Source organism: Carassius auratus, chromosome 2 (genome assembly GCF_003368295.1).
Source record: "Carassius auratus strain Wakin chromosome 2, ASM336829v1, whole genome shotgun sequence".
Lineage (NCBI taxonomy): Eukaryota > Metazoa > Chordata > Actinopteri > Cypriniformes > Cyprinidae > Carassius > Carassius auratus.
In genome coordinates this window covers 9,932,809-9,945,080 of record NC_039244.1, presented here as the reverse complement: position 1 = coordinate 9,945,080, position 12,272 = coordinate 9,932,809, and the positions used below count along the sequence as shown (strand labels likewise).

The 12,272-nt window shown below is 34.8% G+C and overlaps 1 long non-coding RNA gene across 1 annotated transcript; it reads right to left on the bottom strand.

The window, feature by feature from the left end:
* Positions 1-7,075: 7,075 nt before the first annotated feature.
* Positions 7,076-8,269, bottom strand: LOC113110648 (uncharacterized). Its single transcript, XR_003293187.1, has 3 exons — positions 8,215-8,269; positions 8,011-8,105; positions 7,076-7,117 (listed from the first exon to the last, which is right to left on the bottom strand). It is a non-coding gene; the product is annotated as an uncharacterized LOC113110648 (long non-coding RNA).
* Between the last annotated feature and the right edge of the window lie 4,003 nt (positions 8,270-12,272).

Below are 12,272 nucleotides of genomic sequence, written 5' to 3'. Positions count from 1 at the left end.
AGTGTAAAGCACACCGCGAAGGTGCACTCATGGCGTGTCCAAATCCACTTTGATATTTTAACAACGGAAAACGGTTGGCGCTCTCGGGCGCATGGTCTAAACAGGTTGTCCCTATTCTCTTAATGAGTAATCGGTGATTTTGGGGGTAACGTGCAATAAACCAATCAGAGTCTCATCTTCCATTCCCTTTAAGAGTTACGCTCATGCCATGACGGATTTTCTATTTACACGGCGGAATTTGCCAGGCGCAAAGACAGAACGCGTCTCTGAGATGAAACGGAGCTGCTCGTGTGCGAGCAAATAGAGAGCGTAATTCTGATGCGATGACTATCCATTATGTTCCATTACACTTTATATATATATATATATAAATATATATATATATTTAACTAGCCCACAAAAAAAATTATGCATTGCAATCCATTAATTTTTAATATTTGGCATGTTTGTGTGCTGCTTTGCGTCCCTGTGTTTAATAAGCAGCATGTACGCGCGTTGCGGACCCGCCTATACTAACACGCTCTTTAAAATAACAAAGAAAAAACATTGCGCCAAACTTTAGACCAGGTTTGAGTTGGTCTATGGACTAGTCTATTTTCAGCTCGCAATGCGCCTGAACACTAAGCTTTTTTAGACCATCACACCCATGGGCACACAAATGGGCGCAAATGCATTTGCTAATTAAAAAGGGAAGGGAAAATGTGAACAGCGCCTGACTGAAACTAGCAAACACACTTGCGATGTGCCTTGCGTAGCATTGCGCCGTGTGTATTATAGGGCCCATGGGGTTAAAATAGTAAAACATATATTCTTTTAATATTCTTTTAAGAGTGTTGATGATGTAATTCCAGTCAGAAGCAATAAATATATGAATAAATAAATAAATAAAAATCTGAGTTTGTTTCCATCATGCACTACAATTTTCTATCAGATCTGTCAGCTACGATTACTCAAAACCTGCAAACTGACTAGACGTTCTGCAACTATCTTTGGCCCCGTCCACACGGAACAATTTTCTGTGAATACGCACAAATTTTTTATTGGATAGGCGATTCGTCCACACGGATCTGGCGTTTTCATCAGGTGAAACCCGTATTTTTTGAAACCGGGTCCCAGAGTGGATAAATTTGAAAACGCCGTCTTTGCGTTTTTGTCTGGACGGCTAATCCGTATATTTTCTGAAACGATGACGTCATCAGCCCACGTCTCCCCCCTAGTCAGACACCTCTATGTCACGTAAAAGCAACAGATTGTCTTTTTATTAACTAACATTAACACTGGTTCCATGTTCGTTTGTTTGTGTTTGTGTCCAAGTCTTCTTCTCTGTTTTTAGTGTATCTCTGTGGCAGAATTACAGCACCACATACTGGTCTGGCATGTATACTACATCATTATGTGGTTTCGTGTAGACGCGAATATTTCTTGAGACGAGGAAAAAAAAAGATCGGATTGGGGTAAGCTCCGTCTCCGTGTGGACGGGGCCTATGACTCATCCAGACTGCAAAACGGCAAAATCTGTGCAAATTCATGTAGTGTATCCCAGCCTTTAGTCAAGTGAATGCAGAAACATGTGACTGGGAGAATGTATGAATGTATAGATGTGTGAGTGAATGATCAAGACAGTATTAATGAGTCACTGAATCAGTGAATGAATGAATGAATGAGTGAATGATACACATTCACTCATTCATTCATACACTGATTCAGTGACTCATTAATGCATCTGCATATGTGCAGATGCATCTTCTTATGGTCAAACTACAGTAGCAACTTGATCTGAATAATTTCACCCAATTCAAGTCGTAACTCTGACAAACAGCAGTAACTAAAGTGGGCTAACAACACTCATGTACTGGTTGCTTCTAAAATAAAGTCTGACCTTAAAAAGCAGATGCAGAGTATTGCCCATGAGCATGTCCTGTAGAAAAGTGCTGTCCTCTGAGGTGTCCATGTGAGACTCCAGCCTATAAAGCAAAGAGGCCAGCAACACACACCTGAAGAAGGAGAGGAATATTTTAAACAGGCTAATAACCTTTAATATACTCTGAATTGTTTAGCTCTATTCTTATTTTGTGCATTTTTTTTCATTTGAGTGCAAAGAGACGTAAGTATAGGATGTTTATTATTTGTCTCATTCACATATTGCCCTCTACTGGCAATAAATTAAGGTATGCAACCTTCTGTATTAAAACTAAAATGGGATGCTTAAGTGCAGATACACATACAGTATGGCTGATTTTTACATATCTTATTATTAACCTAAACTTTAAGAGAGGCGCACCAGACTTGAAACTAAGAGCATTCAAATGAGACACAAATATATAGAGTATAACTACATCCCATAGACTCAAGCCTGCAGCCAAAACATATACAAGCACCAATTGCATTCATGACCCTCAAACATCCTGCTCACCTCATGGTCCAGATGACAGGTTTATCATGATATACAGAAAGACAGCAGATAAAGGCCCTGCTTCTGTATCTAATATCTAATACAAAAGATAGATAATGGTAGACATATTAAGTTAATTAAAATATATATAAACAAACCCAATTTAAATGTAATTGTATAATTAGTGGTAAATATTTCCCCTCAAGCTTTTAAGTGGATTATTTCATTGTCATAAAATACCATATGGGGTCAAAACAGAAGGTGACCAATTACCAGTAGAGACCAACAGACACCATAACAGTTTCCATTAAAACCAATACAATTTCATTATATCCAGTAAGACCATTAAAAATTATGTGATGGTTTCTATTTTTATTTATTAATTTTCTCGGTGGGGGACTGAATTAAATGTATTATTGTATGAACTAAAATACTTTAAATCTATAGAAAAAGATCAGAATGCAAAATGTATAATATGATAATAAGCATAAACCTAGAATCTAGAAACCTGAAACAACAGAATTTTTCAATTTGAGTTATCACATGTTTCTCTCTCTTTCTCTCTGTGTGTTTGTCATGTTAATCCGACTTATCACCTTATAGGCGATTCCATTTACTCTATTTTATATCCTGTCTCTCAAATGTAACACATTGTAGAATTGCTGCTTCCTTTTTATGAATGAATGGAATATTCATGTAAGACAATGCAAAGTAATAAAAAGCAGTGAACTAGGGGTGTCCTGGGATTTTAATACAGTGCTCATAGACTATATGCTCTATGGCAGGGATGGGCAACTTTGATAGTGATAAGAGCAAGCATTTTTCATACCGAGGGGCCAGTTGACTAATCCAAGTTCACACACCTCAGGGGCGTAGCCATCTTTTCAGAAGTGAGGGACAGAAATTACACACACACACAGACATATATAGTGAGTGAAGTGAGTGAAGTGACATTCAGCCAAGTATGGTGACCCATACTCAGAATTTGTGCTCTGCATTTAACCCATCCGAAATGCACACACATTTGGGGGTTCGATGCCTTGCTCAAGGCACCTAAGTCGTGGTATTGAAGGTGGAGAGAGAACTGCTCATGCACTCCCCCCACCCACAATTCCATCCGGCCCGAGACTAGAACTCACAACCCTTCGATTGGGAGTCCAACCCTCTAACCATTAGGCCACGACTTCCCCCAGGTTTCTTATTCAAAGAGCTTTCTTTATTTTCATGACTATGAAAATTGTAGATTCACACTGAAGGCATCAAAACTATCAATTAACACATGTGGAATTATATATGGAATTATATACATAATAAAAAAGTGTGAAACAACTGAAAATATGTCATATTGTAGGTTCTTCAAAGAAGTCACCTTTTGCTTTGATTACTGCTTTGCACACTCTTGGCATTCTCTTGATGAGCTTCAAGAGGTAGTCACCTGAAATGGTCTTCCAACAGTCTTGAAGGAGTTCCCCGAGAGATGCTTAGCACTTGTTGGCCTTTTGCCTTCTGTCTCCGGTCCAGCTCACCCCTAAACCATCTCGATTGGGTTCAGGTCCGGTGACTGTGGAGGCCAGGTCATCTGGCGCAGCACCCCATCACTCTCCTTCTTGGTCAAATAGCCCTTGATGCCTTCAGTGTGACTCTACAATTTTCATAGTCATGAAAATAAAGAAAACTCTTTGAATTACGATATAACATTTCTGCAATCTATATAGCCTACTAGTCAACAGTTTTTAAACAGTAAGATTACAGTCAGTAAGATTTTTAATGTTTTGAAAGAAGTCTCTTGTGCTCACCAAGTCTGCATTTATTTGATCCAAAGAACAGCAAAAAGCAGTAATATTTAGAAATATTTATAATATTTAAAATAACTTTTCTATTTAAATTAAATTAAAATTAAAATTAAAATTAAAATTAAAATTAAAATTAAAATTAAAATTAAAATTAAATTAAAATTAAATTAAAATTAAAAATTTCAAAAATTCTATTTGAATATATTTTAAATGTAACTTATTCCTGTGATATATATATATATATATATATATATATATATATATATATATATATATATATATATATATATATATATATATATATATATATATATATATTATTTATTTTTTTATATAAATTATAGAAATAAAAACTTTTATTTAGCCAGGATTCTTTAAATTGATCAAAAGTGATGATAAAGACATAATTTTACAAGAGATTTCTATTTCAGATAAATGCTGCTCTTCTGAAGAGTCTATTCATCAAAGAAACCTGAAAAAAACCTACTCCGCTGTTTTCAACATTATCATAATAAGAGGTTGTTTTTTTTTCTTTCTTTTTTAGCAGCAAATCAGTATATTAGAATTATTTCTGAAGGATCGTTTGACTGGAGTAATGATGCAAAAAAAAAGAAAATCAGCTTTGAAATCTCAATAAATTACTAGGGATGCACGATAATATCGGCACAATATCGGTATCGATATGAATATTTCTGCCGATGAGCCAAACCGATATTCTCCAAGTGAAATAATTGACCTGTTTTTCAGATGTGAATGTCTGTCTACATTTGTAAAATAATAAATTTATGGTAGAATCAGTACAGAAGAGATACATGGATTTCTCTTCAGTAAAATTAAAGTTTAAATATATCAGTATATATTTGTATATATATCGATATCGGTATCGGCATCGGCCAAAATTATTTTGAAAATATCGGCATATCGAATATCGGCCAAAATCCAATATCGTGCATCCCTATAAATTACATATTGAAATATATTCAAATAGAAAACAGCTATTTAAAAATATGTAGTAAAAATATTTTACAATTTCACTCATTTGCAGTAGGCTACTTGGATCAAATAAATGCAGGCCTGGTGAACAGAAGAGACTTCTTTAAAAAAACATTAAAGGGTAAGTTCATAAAAAAATCATAATTATGTTATTAATAACTCACCCTCATGTCGTTCCAAACCCGTAAGATCTCCGTTCATCTTCGGAACACAGTTTAAGATATTTTAGATTTAGTCCGAGAGCTCTCAGTCCCTCCATTGAAACTGTGTGTACGGTATACTGTCCATGTCCAGAAAGGTAAGAAAAACATCATCAAAGTAGTCCATGGGCCATCAGAGGGTCAGTTAGAATTTTTTGAAGCATCGAAAATACATTTTGGTCCAAAAATAGCAAATTTATTCAGTATTGTCTTCTCTTCTGGGTCTGTTGTGAGCGAGTTCAAAACAAAGCAGTTTTTGATATCTGGTTTGCGAACAAATCATTCGATGTAACCGGATATTTTTGAACCAGTTCACCAAATCAAACTGAATCGTTTTAAACAGTTCGCGTCTCTAATACACATTAATCCACAAATGACTTAAGCTGTTAACTTTTTTTAATGTGGCTGACACTCCCTCTGAGTTCAAACAAACCAATATCCCAGAGTAATTCATTTACTCAAACAGTACACTGACTGAACTGCTGTGAAGAGAGAATTGAAGATGAACACCAAGCCGAGCCAGATAATGAACAGCAGTTAAGGTACTCATCTTTCATATTCATTGAAATTATGTTTTCTTGCAGTTAAAATAAATAAACTGTTCACTTCTGATCAGTTAAATGTCAATTTTCGCCGATAAAATCAAGTTATGAGCGCTGTATGGAACACCATTATAAGCCTGTATGGAACAACACCGTTAACCCCTATCATCTTCCGTACACTGGCGGAGGAGGTACTTTTCCCCACTTTTCTCAAAAACTATTGGTCCTAAAGACATCAATCAAAGTATAGACTGTATAATAGGTATTCCCCATATAGACAGTAAAAGAAATGGACACAGCGACCCCATTGTATTCAACGGAGACAAATTAAGTCAATTAGAAGCACTTACTTCCTGGGGGTCGAGCGTACTGCACAGATTCAAACTGAGCTTGATGACGTAGATGTCACGTGAGCAACCTGTCTGACAATTGTAAGTCTTCTAATCGCTGTGCCAAGAGAAATCTGAATCACCCATCGAATCTTGCAGACGTTGTTGAATAATTTGTCCCGTTGCTTTTATGGACTCTCTATGGGCTTCCCCCTTGAATTTATGCCTCCACGTCCCCCCGATAGTCTCATAGACAGTAAAAGATTGCCTGCGAGATTTTCCTCCTGTCCATACGGTAATTTCTCTACTTCTCAGTAAAGGCGGTCATAAAGGGTAACTAACGTCATTGACAGGCGACTGCACTGCCCCGTGTCACTGTTTAGAATGGGAATTTTCTCATGATTTGCAAGTAGTTGAAAACATTAGAGATATTGTTGCTGTATGTGAAATACAGTAGTTTGTAGTATTTTTTACAGTAACATTGAATTTTACAAGTAGTTTATTTTACAGCAATATTTTGTAAATTCACTAAATTACAGTATTTACCTGGCAAAAAAGTTGCCAATAAAGTCCTGTAAATATATTTTACAGCATTTTTTTGTAATTTCATTAAATTAAAAAGAAAAGGATTCAAAAAAATGCTGGAATCAACATTAAATCACAACTTCTGTTGTTTGAGCTTATGTTCTATTAAATTAAGAATATTCCTGCAAAAGACAATTTAATAAATACATACTGAAAGTCCATCAACTTTCTAAAATGAGCACACACACATGAGGGTTGTCCCTCTTCTCTGAGACTTTTCCACTTGTTTTGCCTCTATGTGTCCGTCTTGTATCCAGGGAGTGTTGTGATTCCAAGAAAACATCTGCGCATAAAAACAAGCAAAAGCATCAGGATAAAGTTATGTATCAAATGAAACTAGCTCAATAAAATAAATGTCAAAATGCCACTTATACAATACAATCAGCATTTACCAGTACTTAAAAGGTTACTCCACCCCAAAATGAAAATCTTGCCATTAATCACTTACCTCCATGTCGTTCCAAACCCATAAAACCTTCGTTCGTCTTCGGAACACAATTTAAGATATTCTGAATGCAACCAGGAAGATTGTGACTGGACTGACTCTCCAGTAAATACCACTGTCAAGGCCCAGAAAAGTATGAAAGACATCATCAGAATAATCCATCTGTGGTTCAACAGTAACGTTATGAAGCGCTGACAATACTTTTTGTATGCAAAGAAAACAAAAATAACGACTTATTCAACAATTCGCCTCCTCTGCGTCAGTGTAGTGCCATTTTTGGAGAGTATCTGTTGGACACACACTACATAGCCTGTTCTGTGTCAGCTGGGTCACATGGACACGCTTTCTATGTTTATTTACACTTTCATTTGAACCAAAACAGCTATGATAACGACTTTGTTGAATAAAGTTGTTCTTTTTGTTTCCTTTGCATAAAAAAATTATTCTTGTAGCTTGTAAAATTACAGTTGAACCACTGATAGCAGATGGACTATTCTGACAATCCTTTTCATACTTTTCTGGGATTAGACATTGTTAATTGTTTGGCTGTCAGTGGGACAGATGCAAGCCTCCCGGTTCTCATCTGAAATATCTTAAATTGTGTTCCAAAGATGAACATAGCTTTTACGGGTTTGGAACGACATTAACAGTTAACAGTGATGAATGACTACATTTCATTTTGAATAAGTAACCTTTTTCGCGAATGAAATTACTTAAGTAAAACTTGTTACCTTTGAAAAAATTAATGTGTGCAAAAGATGCCTGCTCCCGGGACGCACAATGTTGAGGTATGAAATTCACAACCATCATAAGCCACTGGGTGGACCTGAAATGAATAAATATAAGCAATAATGTAACCTACAATGCAGTATTTCAATATAAAATGTAATCTAAATTACAAGTTTATCAAATTATTTAAATAATTAATATATTACATAATAAAATCAGCTTCAGAGTCTTGAAGCATCGAACATTTCTCCACATCAGCTGCTATTCTTTGCACCTAAGAGACATAAAGAAAATAATGTTGTGATTTCTTTAAAGCATTATGTACTGTAAATGAGACCAAAATTAACACCCCAAAAGGCATATATATTAGAATAAACAAACTATTATAAATTATATAATTTATAATTATAAATTGTAATATTACATTGTAGAACTGTACCACCAATCAAATTAAATAATTAACCGTGCAAAATTATATGAAATTTGAAAATACAATTAATAAATGTTGGAAAAATGCAATGCTACTTATTAAACCTGAAACTAATCCGCCATTAGGTGGCAGTAAATAACTTAATGAGGGAATCAACTGAGTCATTCATTGAACAGATCCGTTCAAAAAAACGTTTTCAAAAATTTGATTTGAGAATGAGCAAAATAGTTTTGCTTTGGTCTTTGTTTGGAACTATATTCGTCGGTGAAATACAACAACAGTTAATATTGTGTCTAAAAAAGTAAGTAACTTGTTAACTAATTGTTTATTGAAGTATGTATTTGCAATCATTCGCATTAGGCAAACACTACTTTTAAATGCTCTCAATAAGAACATTTTACTTCCAAAAATCAAACATTTGGCGTAACTATGCTATGACAGCAATTCCCAGTTTACTGCACAGAAGTTACCAAGGCCACTAAATGTCAGGATAGGAGGCTATTGTGGCATGAAATCGCTTATAAATTAACTTAAATAAATATAAAAGTTTATATTTCTTAAGTATAATTAAGTGAACTTACCAGGAATTATGAATAAAGCCTCTTATCTTCAATCATCCTCGGGCTGCACCAGTCGGCTGGGTTTCTGAATTTGAATGATGCGCGCGCAATCCCATAATGCCACACTACAGTAAGTTAGTGTAGGAAACACCTGCTTCTTGTAAATGAATTACAGTTGACGTGGAAATAAACTGTTAACAACTGTAAAACCTTATTTGACCCATAATGCATTGCGAATTACAGCTGCATCTTGTAAAATGTTTATACAATAAAATTCTGTAACATTTAGCTGTAGAAACTACAGCAATTTTTTACAGTGTACCTTTAAGCAGCACGCATCAGGTGATAATCACAAGAGGAGTAAGAGGCTGCGGGCACAGGACGGAGCGATGTCAAGGTTGCTTGTCCGTCAGACAACTCCAGCGCTGATATGTAGGCTATGTAATCATGTGGATTTTTAACTCAAATATAGTTGATAGTAAAGTGATTATATTAAAAGAGATAGTACAGGTTTAGCCTAACATTCCATATACATCTCCCCAGAGTCACATTTGTTGTGTTCCTGTATCCCACTCCCTTGTTTCAATCAATCATTTCTGATGAGTTTCTTAACAAGGTATCTGGAGGAGGGAAATAATTATTTAATTTTTTATGTATTATTGTTTTGCACTGGAAAACTTTGTAAGAAGTTAACTATAATGGAAGTATAATTATATAAAGATATTTGCACTACACTTCCTTAAAATGTTGTCTAATAAAATTAAACATATTATTTTTTTGCACTGGAAAGAACATTTTAGAAGTCTAATTCTATTGAATAAGTTTGCACAAGGCTACAGAAAACTGTTTTGTTTATTTTTCTTCAAATGCAGTCTAAGCCAATGAGTTTTGAATGTTCTATGTTGTATTTGTTTAAGTTAAAAATAAAACGTATTATAAACTAAACAAATCCATGATTCATTGCTGGCAAAATGATCATGATAGCCTTTATATTTCACATCTATGTGGTTCAGTCTTGTATATAGGCCTACTTTGCTATTCTATAAATATATAGGCCTAATCAGTTGTATTATAATATGCTATAATGTATGAAATATATTTATCTAAATGTATCAATTAGTTTCCACAATATTCACCAGAAGTCATCATTTCAGGGGTTATTTTTCAAAATTTCCTTCTGTGGGGGCATGTCACCAGGAGACAGTCTCGTTTTGAGACTATGATGAACTTGAGAGGGTTTTGCAAAGGGCACTTGACTTGAGTTCAGTCCCTGAGGTCTTAAAGCTGCTGTCGCCATTTGTGTCAATGTTAATCAAGCATCAGAAGGAAAGTAATTTACTGCCCTTGACTGAATCACTTTTGTAAAATAAATAAGAATGAATGTTGAATTTACAGTGAAAACTATGTATTGTATATTTGATTACTTTATACAAAATAATATTATTCAGTGCTTTAAGTTTTTCAAGTAGCTATTTTCTTAATTGTATGTTGTAAAGGAATTGGCAACTGTTATTATAATTGATTCTATATTATATTTTTGTAAAACAACTCCAGCAGTGTTTTAGAAAAATGAGACTATCCTGTCTCTTTGAGTTTAAATCTATATTTATTCACACCAGCTCTTGAAAACCTCTATACGAACACACCTGCCCGAAAAAGTGCAGGGGACGAATTTCTGTGATGATAAAAGTGGGTGGGAAACGTTCCCCCGCGTAATCTACGCCCCTGACACACCTTTTACCATGTCTTACTCAATTTCCTTTTTATTGAAGGAAATTAAAGTATAATTCATGTAATTTGTTTTGAAAGATTTTATTAACAATAAAACTTGTTCAGTTAAGCTAATTGAGAAGGGAAACTTTCTTGTCAGTTGACAGCAATATCACCCCAACAAATAAACACCTCCATTGCATTGTCTGTAAATTTGCAACAAACAAATGTACAGATGTCATATTTTTTATTACAGAATATTCTCAAAACATTAGAGGATAGTTAAAAAAGGGCTTATTAAAAATAAATAAATAAATAGTCATTTCAAATGGTACCATAAAGTAACCGTGAAACTGCAGGATTTTTTAAATAGAATTTAAGAGCTTTAAAGAACTTTTAAGACCTGCACTTCACATTTCAACCTTTAAACAATTTTTAAGAAAAGGGAAGAGTCAAAAGTATCAATTATTATATTAATTTAAATAATTAGGCTATTATATTAGACAATTATTATATTAAATTACATAAAGTAGTGTCTTAATTGTTTAGATTTTTAGAATGCATTAGCTTTTGTCGATCCATTGATTCACGTTTAAAAATATGTAACAAAAATTGCATATGGGCTTACTGAAAAAGCAAATTCGTTTTCTGCCAGCAAGTTTCACTTTCGGAACTGCAGAAATATAGCAGTTCCTCTGCTATGCAGCGCTCAAATTTATTCAGTGAAATCATAGCATTTTGAAATTTAATCTAAATACTAATCTATATTGCAATTTTTGGCTTTCTGTTCCCAAATATTTTTAGACCTCTAATAATTAAGACTTTGTATCATTTTAGAGTTTACATGGACTTAAATTGAAACGATTTAACCGAAGACATTTTAAGGACCAGCGGAAACCCTTGCATTTGGCAAAAAGCTTTTGTTGACAATGCATTTACCTTTGAAATTTGAAGCAAGTGCAACTCTGTCGTCTCCGTTGTTTGTGCGTAGTGCTGTGATGACGATTTAAATAATAGATTTCTAAAGTATCTGTAAGTATCCCTTGAAAAAAATAAAAATAAGTATCCCCTTGAACTTGGTAAAAAGATAATCCGTTTACCATCTTGACTGGAAAATGCTGATTTAATGGTCAGTTTTCATTTATTATTTGCTAATGTTAGTGAATGTTTACATTAACGTGCATGTCCTACTACACTGAAGTTAATACGGGGAGCGGCTGGAAACTAGCGACCTCTCCTGGTTGGAGATAGTACTAGCATTATAAACTGATAGCAATCTTTACGTGAAGTGAGTGAAGTGACATTCAGCCAAGTATGGTGACCCATACTCAGAATTTGTGCTCTGCATTTAACCCATCCGAAATGCACACACACAGAGCAGTGAACACACACACACACACTGTGACTGTGAGCACACACCCGGAGCAGTGGGCAGCCATTTATGCTGCGGCGCCCGGGGAGCAGTTGGGGGTTCGATGCCTTGCTCAAGGGCACCTAAGTCGTGGTATTGAAGGTGGAGAGAGAACTGTATATGCACTCCCCCCACCCACAATTCCGTCCAGCC